Below are 12,157 nucleotides of genomic sequence, written 5' to 3'. Positions count from 1 at the left end.
TGCTATAGGGAAGACAGTCTAACATGTAACACAACAAGACAGTTGCTTTTGCTTATTTAATATGTAAATGATCACTCTCATACATTTTGTAAAATCTTGATCTTCATAATTACAAAAACAAATTAGTTACCAATTATAATACCCTTACATGCTTGCCTTTGTAATTCACTAAGATCTTCTCCTATCAGTTTTGCATCACAAGTGGATGAGGAGCATTTAAAAACAATTCTCACAATTTTTATTTATATACAATGTTTTTATTTATATACAGTGTGTGTGTGTGTGTGTGTATGTGTGTATGATAAAGATATAAGATGTTTAGAAAGACAGTTTCTTCTTGTTTACCTCTAGTAGCAAATCCAGAGACTACAAATTTATGATAGTTCCTGCTGAGAACAGCAAGCCCAGGTTCTAAGGATATTTAATCCATTTCTCACTCTGACATTTACCAGGGCATTGCATTTATACAATTTTGCAATCATGTATTAGTTACTATTGGAAGTAACTGTACAGGAATTGTAGAGAAGACAGGGAGTGAACACAAAAACTACAACCCTGACAAGCAAACCAAATAGCAATTCAGACCAGTTGAAGAAGGGTTATTACTGTGGTTTATATTGCTACCCTTGACTTTAAAAAGCTTTTGATTTCTGAGTAGGAGGAAATAAATAGTTTAAAGCAGAAAACATTCTAAAGAGTTGTTTTTTCCTTATTTGATTTATTATTTATTAAATTTCTATACCTCTCCATAGCCACATTGTCTGAAAGGCTCTTAAGTTAAACTGCAACCCATTTATATCTACAGATAACTGATTTACAATTCTTAGTCCATATAAAGACAAATCAGAAAGATTTTTATCTTACACAGTCAGTTTAATAGCAAACACAACATCTTAAGACAAGTGCTTATTTGTCTCTTACTTACCTGATGTTTTCTGCCATGTGTTTGTTCTATACTGCCCTTCGCTAAACTGCACCTTAATGTATCTAGCAAGCTCACTATGTACAGCACAGCCCATGAGTCACAAGGAAGTAGGATAAACGTGCAGGCATTTTTACATGTCCAAGCTGCCTACGAAACTGAAGGACCTTTCTCAGCTTTGCATTTCCTGCCCTCTCTATACCCATTAACATCTTTTCCTGAACAGAAGTGAATGCATACAGCAGCATGTCTCTCATTCTTCTTATCCACAATTTTAAAGGTTAGTAGTAAACACTGTATTTTTTGCTTCATGTTTAAGAAATTATAACACTAAATAAAGGTTTCATTTTTAATTTTACCATACGGACAAGTTTCCCTTCATCTACAAAAGTCAGGGTATTTTCCACAACTCCTGACTGGGATGAATTTATGCCCATGAAAATGAAAGAAGTTTATGCTATGAAATGGAATGAAGACACTTAATCCAGAAGTGTTCAAGATTGGGGACCAGATTTCCACTGACTTCAATACTGATTTCAAGTAAGTGTGCTTAAGGATTGCAGCCTTAACGTTACCTTTATTTAAGGAGCAAAAGAATCTGAGGTGGACCGGGCTGTCATCAATATGCTGATGACACTTGCTCTACCTCTTTTTTCCATCTAAGTCCACAGAAACGTTGTAATATAATTCAGTAGAAGATAGGATGTCGGCTAATAAGCTGATACGTAATCAGACAACAGAGAGGTGCTTTTAGTCAATAGGAAAGCTGATGCAAGTTTAAGTGGACTTTCCTGCACCCTGCTGAAGTTCATGGTCTGGGAATGCTCCTGAACCCAGCTTTGCCCTGGACGGCCAGGGAACAGCTGTGGCTAAGAGTATCTTCTTGGCTGGTGCACCAGCTACACCCTTTTCTGGAGAAGGCAAGTCTGACCACTGTTACCCCATGTTTGGGTCACATCCAGGTTGGACTCTGTAATGCTCTTTACATGGGGTTTCCTCTGATAAGTGCTTGGAAACTACAGCTAGTGCCGAAAACTATGGCCAGACTGCTTTGGGGCACCCACTAGAGAGATCATGTTATTCTTGTCATTCAATCTACTTTGGCTCCTGATTAGTTTCTGAGCACAGTTCAAAGCCTTATACGGTTCGGGCCCAGCATACCTTACAGTGTACTTTCTCCCATACAAAAATGCCTACTTGTTGAGATCTTATGGGGAAGTTGTTCACATCTGTTATTTTTAATGGTTTGATTTTGTACTTTATTATGTTTTTTAGCTTGTAAACTGCTTTGAAGACCTTTGGCTAGAAACACGTCTTCAAAAAACCAATATAAATAAATGAATAAAACAACTGGAACTTCTTTCTGCATGTTCACATTAATTATGAATGTGTACTGCCAGCAGCTATGCTCTTCTCCCAATGCTTTCCTTTAACAGTCACCTGTTCCACTTGGATGCAGAGGAAGTTAGTCATGTTTTAGTGCCATTTAAATCAATGGGATTTAAGTTCGTCATGACAAACTTATCCTCTAATTAACTTCCTCTAGATTCAACCCAAAGTGTATTTGCCAAAATAATATGTCCCCATGATTACAGAGGAGAATCTCACTGAAAACACTCTTTGGACCCAATCCAGAGAGTCAGTTGCATGATTTCAATGGAACTTAGTGTAATATGTGATGATTACTAATAACAATATGCCATATTCAATATGCCCTTACATTAAAACAGAGCCTATGTGGGCCAGAGGTTCCACATCCAGCCCGTGGAGCCTCCATGGTTTTCCTTCAAGGGTAGGATTTGTCCACCAAGCCCTGCCCATTGGACGACACCCCTGCCCCCCGAGGAATCCTCACTGTTATCCCCGATCTGAAATCAGAGATAACAGTGGGTATGAAGGTGATGGGGAACTTGGCTGCTTTTCCCAGAGCTGGCCGAGTGGCTTTATGCAGCGCACACTATGCCCATGAGAACGACACACAACACACAAAGCTGGGGAGATGGCCAACACTGAACAGAGTCTCTGCCATGCCCACTGATGTCATCCAACCTACAGAGGGCCTGGTGGGGCACAATTCAGCACCCATGTAGTAGAAGATCTATCATGGATCTGACTTGAAGCTGCAGAAATAATGACAGCAGAAAGGTGACTTACTAAAATTTGTTAAACACAGCTAGATGTCGTCCCAAATGTGTATATATAGAAGCGGGGGGAGGGGAGGGTTGGTGTAAAGCAGCAGAACAGCAAAACAACAAGGAGGCTCTGGATCCATTGTGGATGCAGTCAGTGTTAAGGTAAAATAGAAAAGATAGAAAAACTAACAACAGAGTATTCAAAAAATATATTTAAGCTAAACATTTTGGCTTCCGCCCTCATCAGTAGCTGTGCTGTTAAATGGGTATCAGGAGCGGCAGTTTGGAATGCCTGGAGATGAAAGTTCCTTAGGAGAAAAAAAAACAGAGGTATGAGTGGTATAATACCTATGAATTGTCCTCCAGATTAAGGCCATTGGGACTAAGAGTTCTCAGTCTATAGATCCAGAAATGGCCCCTTTCATCAAGCATGTCATTGTCTTTTGTTTGTTCAATTGGAAACAACCGTAAATCAGAGAAATTATGTGAAGGTGAGGTGAAATGTCCTGCAATAGGCTGCTCAAGTTTTTTTATAAGAATACTTTTTTGGTAATTTTTTGTTTTTCTGGTAATTCTTTTGAATACTCTGTTGTTAGTCTTTCTGTCCTTCACATGTGCGCGCACGCACGTAAGCAAGCTTACATATCCTTCAGACCTTGAGCTACAAAGAAGTTGTATTCTAAACTATGTAGAATAAAGTGTTTGTGTCAGTACTAGAAAGGATACAGAACCCATTAATAGCAGAGAATAGGGGTCCGTAATGTGGCGCCCGCTATGACCCCCAAGTGCATCCACCAGATCCTGCTTGACCCCTTCCTTCCCCCACTGCTGCCACCTGCTTTCATTTCCTTTTCCTCACCCATCCCCACACCACTGCCAACACAGCCTTTCCTTTCCTTGCTGATGCCACCGCTGCCACAGCCTTTCCTCTCCAACCCCCGTAAATGCTACCACAGCTTTTCCTTCCTTTCTTCTGACCTCCACTGCAGCTTTCCTCCCCTCCCATAGATATGGTAGACTGGGAGATAAGGTGAGGGTAGCAGGAGTGGAGGGAATTAGAAGGAAATAGTGAGTGGGGAGGAAAGAGGAGGAGGATATAATGAGTAGGGGAAAGAGGTGGAAGAAATAATGAGTAGGGGGAAAGGAGGAGGAAGTAGCAAGTGAGAGGAGGCGGAGGAGTAAATTGCAGGGGGGAAGCAGAAGAAGAAATAGCGAGGGGGGGAAGAAAAGGAGGAGGCAGGCACACTCACCCACTTTGACAGCAATTTTTCGTGGTGTCCGCAGACACATTTCAAAATGTAAAATGTGCCCATGGAGCCAAAAAGGTTGCCTACCCTGCTCTAGAGCACAGCGCTAGTCTGACAGGCTTTTAGGCACTGCTAGTCATAGGCCCATCATCTGAATAAGTGGACCTTCCCCAAATGAGTCATCAAGATAGTTAGGTCAATCCACTAGACTTGGCTGCAGCCCCAGTGGCAAGATAGGTCTGGAAGAAAGTAGGGCAGGAGTTTCAGATAATTTCCAAAATCCATATTTGTTTAATACCTTTTTAGGCAAACTCAAGTGGGCCTAATAAAGACATTACTCTAATATGAATTTTGGCAATTTTCTTATGGCCACCTTTGATTTTTCTCAAATAGGTGTATCCTTTGGCAGGACAGGCATGGGCTTCCTATCTCAGAAAAAAGGCATCTGCTGTTCCCTTTCCATCTAGAATTCTGGATTAGGAATGTGTCCTGGGGCTGTCCCACACCTTTGCTGGCACCTCCACAGGGCTGGCCCTCCCATTAAGTGGGGTGAATCCCCTACCTTAGGCGGAGGATCTGGAAGAGCAGTGGATCCCGTATCCCCTACTATCAAGAGGGCCATGGGTCCCAATGCGGCCACAGCCCTATGCCTCTCAAAGTGAGGTACAGGGTGGGCGGGTGCTCTGGAGAGACCTGCTGGCTGCTCTCCTGCTGTGGCAAATGTGGCAGGAGGAAAGCAACTGCTTCAGCTCTCAAGAGCAGCAGCTGCTGCTGCCCGCCCTATATCTCACTCAGAGTAAGGGATAGGCAGGCAGCCACTCTGAAGGGCTGCACTGGTACTCCCCTGCTGCAGCCTTTGCCACAGCACGGTTTCCCAGAGCAGTGTCCACCCAATGCCTTGCTGTGAGGACCACTTAGAGCAAGGGATCAGGTGAGTAGGATCTCTGGGGAGCTGCACTGGCAGCTTTCCTCCAGGACATCAGCCAGTACAGCCTTCCACAGAGCCTGCCCAGCTAAATTGCCTCACTCTGAGTGAGGGGTCCTTTGTGAGATCAAGGCATTGGAAGGGAGATGGCCCTGGACATTACCTGTACTACCACACCAATATTGAGGGGAAGGCAGGTGGCAGTGGCTAGGAAATGGGAAGGGAAAGAGAGAAAGGGCAGTGGTGGTGGCGGCTTATCCTCCCATCAGCAGCGGTTTGTGCTCCTCCTTCCTTAGTAGCAGCAGTTTGCACTCCCCACCCCACCACAGGAGGCATTGTGTCCTCCCATCTCAGGCAGTGGGAGGTCTTGCGCCGGCCCTGAACCTCTACATCACTTCTAGCCACCTTGTTTACTCCAGTTGTAGCTGATCATGCCACAGAAGTCCCATCTAACAATGAGAACCTTGGTGCCTCACAGTCTGAAAAAGGAGTAGGGTTTCTTGAAAGTGTACCAGGCAAGGTTCCACAGTTTTGGGCTGGCCTTGATAGCCAAGCTGTCCCTGACCTCATGCTGCATCTCTGGACAAGGTAAAGGACAATTTCCTGTTCCCTTCCTCAGCTCCAGGTTTGAAGATGGAGAGGGGAGCAGTGGCCATCCCCAAAGCCAAGCACAACTGTAGGTCAGTCTCCCTCTTCCAGTTTCAACCAAGGGATTATTGAGTGTAGCACAACTGCAGGTACAATCCCCATCCCCAGCGGCTAGCTGGAAAGGAAGAGTAGGAGTCCTCTCCTTAAGCTTGCCAGAGGTCAATGGAACAATCACCATAGGGAGCTTGGCAAGTGGAATTGTGGACACCAGTTTCTCAGTTAGAAGATTTGTAATCGGTGGACAAGCTTTCCTGAAAGGCAGCATGCTCACCATCACTAATCTTCCACTACAATTCAAGAGGAGGTGTTGCGCATGTTCATAGTTTATATGGGGTAACAGGGAGAACCTAGAATAGGGATAAGCAACTAGACGTTCAGGAGCAAAACCTGCCCACGATCTCCCAAAGACACCCCCCGTAGCCTATTATGCATGGCTGCTTATGCATCCAAGCTTAGACACAGGTAACAAGGTCTTTGAACTCCTTCAGTGTGAACAGCAAGAGACTCTCTTTATTATGCAACTCATAGTCACATTCTGTGCAGAATCCAGCACAGCTGGGCCCATTAATTTCAATGGGTTTAGTTGTACCCAACTGTGCATAGGATTGGGCTTTCAGCTGCTCATTTCCATGGATAAGCCAAGATACATACAAATGGTAGGAATGGTATGAGGAACTTAAAGGAAGGACTCGTCAAAGCATCCTTTGCTGTTCATGCTGGGAGAAGGTGTTAAAGGATTCTTTACCTGCAGCTTGGCTGTGGGAGGAATTCAGTGGGCAGAGCCAATATTGCTGGCCCCTTATCCATTGTTCAGTTGGCCTACATTAAAACTAGCTGCTGACCTGGAACATATCCCAGAAATCTCTGTAATGCAGAGGGGATTCCTTGTTAGATGCTCAGGGATCCCTCAGCAGACAAGTCAATATAGAAAGAGTTCCCTAAAAGCAAAAAGTGTGTAAATTACTGATGTAATTTTTAAGTGCGTTCATTAATCTAAAGCTCACAGCACCTGCTCTGTACCTGGTTGATAATTTGTATTCTTCTCCTCTGTTGCACATTCATAACAACTTGAAAATGCAAGGCTAGATGGGGAGCCTACTGGAAATATATTAGACCAATTCTGAAGGAGCTGCACTAGTTACCAATAAACTACCAAGCCAAATTCAAGGTGCTTATGCTGACATATAAAGCTCTACATGGCTTAGGACCTGAATACCTGATGGAACGCCTTCTCCTTATGTAACTGCCTGGATATTAGGATCCAGTGTGGATGGCCCTCTTGATGGTGCTGCATTTGCCTGGGGCTTGATATGCAGCAACCCAAGACAGGGTGTTCTTGATACAGGCGCTCCAACTCTGGAACTCTCTCCCCTCATATATGGTTAGCACTGAGTCTTACAAGTTTTCAGCTCCAGCTAAAGACCTATTTGTTCACCCAAACATTTGACAATTTTTTTTTTTTACTGCATCCTGTAAACTGTTATTTATCCGTTTTAAACTGTTATCATCCCTGTTTGATTGGGGGAAGTTCGGTCTATGTTATATGAGTTTACTGTGTTTTATTGGTTGTACCTAGCTTGGGATTATTTTATCATGAAAAGTGCGCAATAAATTTTATAAATAAAAAATATGTAAGTTATGCTACAGAGCAAATGTATGACAAACTGAAACTCTTATCACTGTTATTATTTTATAGCATTTCTGTGGAGGAAGTACCTGTTTCTGTGCTAGACTGCTTAAAACTACCTTACAGCTAAGAAAAGGGTGGCCACTCCTCTCACATGAACAAAGAGGAAACCTCAAAGCTGTATCTGCAGCATTTATTGAGGCCCATGTCAGAAGGTACTTCTTCAAGGAAACTGAGCCAGTTCCTTCAGTGGACAGCTAAGGCAATTTTGCATGTTATCTGATAAAGCTAAGAACAGAGTGGTTGTTCCTTTCACATAACAGGTGAAAATGGCCATGTTAAATTTATGCTAAACTACACAAAATAATTACTCAGTCCAATATGTCAACTCTAGACAGCATCGGATTTCAGAGATAAAGGGGGTGGGGGGTGGGGAGAGAAAGGATTTTCAAATGTTCTGATAGCTGAAGCACACTTTTTCTTCCTGAACTGAAAATGTAAGCACACATTAATCTTTCCAGCTGAAAAGGCTGACTTCTAGGGGAAGAAACCTCCAGAGGAGTCCACTTGCTTTGTTTCACTGCTTGGAATGAGAAAGGAGGCAATCCCAGTACAGTGGTTCATGCTGACTTCCAACAGACAGCCTCCTCTACATCCTTACATCAGGAATGATTGAATGGATGATCTAATCACACCCAATGCAGACATATGACAATATTATCCACTTCCAGCAGAGATGGCCAGGCCCCGAAACCTTTATTTGTTTAAATTAGTTATTTCTCATGGCACACTAGCAGTTCTCTAGTATACTCCAACACACACTTTGGGGAGTACTGTTATAAAGCAACAAGCATAGGTAGAGGGAAATATGGCAGATGGGCCAGAAGTCTGATTTCCGGATAAAGCATCTCATATCCCTGATTCCCAGATTTTTGATCCCAACTGTTGTCTGATTCTTGATTACTTCATAAGACACTACTTAAATGAAAGGATTGCTATTTTAGTTATTCTCTGAGTGTCTTGCAAATAGAGTGTCTTGCAGAAAACATTTTTTTTTCTTATTTAAGCATTTTTCCTAAGGCAATACCTGAAAAGCTGATTGGCCAGAGCTAAGTGCTGGAGTGACTGACCAAGCCAACCACATCTCATATTTAAAGGTGCGCCGCCCTCCCCTCTCTGGCAAGCATACTACCAGAGGGGTACAGGCTGCTAAAAGGAATCTTTTGCAGTACAGAAGAGGGCTAACATGATGTTCCAAAGGAAAGCTTTCCACAAAAACACTTATTTTAGAGGTAAACATTCTTTACAAGGCAGAGCCATTCCTTTGAACAGTATACTGTTTTAACTTTCCAGAAGGAATAAAGCACAAAATGCATCTCTTTCCCAAGAGAAGTTGGGCATTTACTGCTTCATAGGATTTGCAGAACGCTCCTCTTTGCTTTCTGCATCTTTCCGCATGCAAGTTAAGCAGCAGGTATCTTTAAACAGTAATACTCAAGTATGACTGACTATCCTAAACATGAAATGGAAATGCATATGGAACAAATAATTATAAATAGAATGATATACATTTCTTTTAAAATTGAAAGTATTCCTGTCTGATAAAAATAAAGATCTTAGTTCTTGCTTTGCTTGATATTTCTCTGTCAATCTTTCTTTTGAATCTCTTAGCCCATTTGGGGTTTTCAGGGTATGTTCTTCCTTGATTTAATTCCTTTCCTAATGCTCGTTTTTGTGTGTTTCTGATCATAGTTCTTTTTGTTTGTCCTTTTCAGTCTCTTAGAGTGTGGTTCTTGTTGTTATTTTCTCTCTTTATAATTTTATTCTGTCCCTGGGTTTTAAGAATGTTTATGCTGATATCCGGTTGCCCCTTTCCCTTCCTTCTGTTACTCCTGCTGTACTTTCATGCATTTCTGATTCTCTTTCTTCTTTCTGCATGGCTGTTTGTCATCCAAAACTTAATGACCATGTTTGCACATAACTGGGAATACAACTTAAGACATAGTAGACTTATCCATACATAATGATACACCAGGAATCAGAATGTGAGCTATCAGCAAGCCTGTGCATGCAGCCCATTAGCTACTGCTTCACACCTCCCTTTGCACGAGCAGATAGCCAGGGGTAGGCAGCATGCAGGCTGCATTCAGCCCTCCTGCCCTGCCCTTTAGTGTGGCTGATTGCTTTGCTGCCACCAAATATCAGCAGCATGGTGGCAACAAGGGTGTGGCCCCCGGGCAGGCTTAGGGAGAATGGAAATTGGCCCCTGGACTACTCTTGAGGTAAACAAACCAGGCAGGGATAGCTTAGTGTGACATACAAACCTGGTATTACGGTTTATAGAGCAGCTTTTAAGCCAGGGCTTGGTTGAATAAGTCAGGAATTTCCAGTTATGCCAACTAAATCCAGTCTTTCATTTTCTTTGACTATTGGTGATATTACTCTAGTTGTCATCATCATCATCTGCATGTAGTCTTGACATTATTTTCAATTCATCTTTGTTTTTTTGTGCTCAGATAAATTCAATAGAATTAATAAATCCAGTAGAATTAATGAGTCTCAGCCATAGTAAGGCAATCACGAAAAGAAAGACAGACAGACAGACAATGCTCTAGCAGAGGCTGTATGGTTCCTGCCATAGAGCAGATGCCTCATTCATAGGAAACGTCAACCACTGCTTCCTGGGACACTATAGGAATGAGCTTCTGGCAGGAACCATAGAGCCTGTTCCTGGGCCTGTAGCCAAGGGTGGGCTAGGGAGGCCCTGCCCCCTTAATTTTCCCTGCCCTCCTAAAAATGTTTACAAACACATAATTAAAAAACGGTTTACAATTTTGTCTTAAAAAGGCCTGCAAACCAGATTAACTACCCCCACCCCACCCTACATTTTTGGCAGTCCCACCAAACCTTTTAGGCTAGCTACAGGCCTGCCTGTTCCTAGAGTGTTCCCCCTGCCTTTTTTTTTCCGTGGTGGTAGATGCTTGGGGTCTGGGGCTGGCCAGACAGCATTTGGGGGGCTGCCTGCAGGCTGCACCTTTTCCATCCTGTCTTAAAGATTTGGAATTCTCCATCCCTCCTCTTTAAGAAACTTCTACTTTTCTCTTTAGGTTTTCCCTCCAGATAGCAATTGTTATATCTAGTAATCAGTAGGAGTTCAGATTTATATCTGTGGAACTTTTGTTTTACATACATACATATATACATACAAACATGTAACAAACTTAAAGAACATCTCTGACAATGTGTATATCCCAGTCACATCGTTGACTACAACATCAATCGAGCATCAGTAATATCCAGGGATACCCTTCTTTGTGATGCAAAGGCTAACTCTTCAAAAGAAAATCGCATTCTATTTGTTGTGGACTACCATCCTACTGCCCCTAATTACTATTCAAGATAGTTACCCTATTATATCCTATTGTACCTGTTTAACAGAAGCCATTAATTTTACATCATGCATCGCATTCAGAAAACCGCCCACTCTGCGTAAATTCTTAGTTAAGGCCGCACTTACACAAGATACTTGTAACCCAGGATCATACATTGTAAATCGACACGTTGCATTACCTGCAGTTATCTCCAAGAAACTGCTTCTTTCAGGGGCACAGTTACTAACAAAACTTACTGCATTGGGCAACTGTTAACATGCACTTTTACTAATGTGGCTTATTAAACTGAATGTAAAAAAAAGGATGTCATATCCAACACGTAGGGAAAACTAAAAGGGACCTAAGAACAAGATTCCATTAACCACAAATCTTCACTTCTTACCAAAAAAACTGGAGCAGCCTGTTGCAAGACATTTCAACTCACCTTCACATAGTCTCTCAGATTTACAGTTGCTTTCAACAGAACCAACAAAAGACAATGATATGCTTGACAGAAGGGGAAATTTCTGGATCTATAGACTGAGAACCCTTAGTCCCAATGGAGGACAATCCATTAATTTGGAGGACAATTCGTAGATATTATACCACTCATACCTCTGTTTTTTTCTCCTAAGGAACTTTCATCTCCAGGCATTCCAAACTGCCGCTCCTGATACCCATTTAACAGCACACATACTGATGAGGGTGGAAGCTGAAATGTTTAGCTTAAATACTTTTGAATATTCTGTTGTTAATATTTCTGCCTTTCTCTCTCTCTCTTACACACACGTACACAGATCGTAAGCAATGTATTAGAACCTACAAGTTAAAGCAAGACTAGCAAAAGCTGGACATGCCATGTGCCATCTATAAATTGTAAGCTTATACATAGCAGGGTCTGTTTCTCTGACTTGCTATATAATCTCAAATCCTGTATTACAGCTAATATGTAAATTGGGTAGATCTGCATATTCTTTATAATTGTATCTTACTTTTCAGGCAAGATTAGCTCCCATACATATTTCTTTATACATGTTTTGTTGAAGTAGCTAAATTTGGTGCTTTCTGAAGAACCTCTTGTTCCAATTTATTTTCCTGAATTTATATATAGATAATTAAAATAACATTATATTACTGAATTAATAATATAATTACTATAAGATATACATCATTTAAAGCCACTACAGTGTTTTTAAGACATAACTTTTTGAAGTAGGAAGCAAAGGTTTCTAAATATTCTTAAATATTAAAAAAATAAACCTTTTTCAATGGGAGCAGCTATAGA

General features: G+C 41.9%; 1 protein-coding gene across 2 annotated transcripts in view; it reads right to left on the bottom strand.

Annotated features, from left to right (window-relative positions):
- DGKH (diacylglycerol kinase eta) overlaps positions 1-12,157 on the bottom strand; it is a 164,836-nt gene that overhangs the window by 70,032 nt on the left and 82,647 nt on the right. The gene's annotated exons all lie outside the window — the stretch shown is intronic.

This window comes from Heloderma suspectum, chromosome 3 (assembly GCF_057233095.1).
Source record: "Heloderma suspectum isolate Gila_16-S chromosome 3, 16-S_ref, whole genome shotgun sequence".
NCBI lineage: Eukaryota > Metazoa > Chordata > Lepidosauria > Squamata > Helodermatidae > Heloderma > Heloderma suspectum.
Note: the sequence above shows the minus strand (reverse complement) of the source record. Positions and strands in the feature narration are given on the sequence as shown.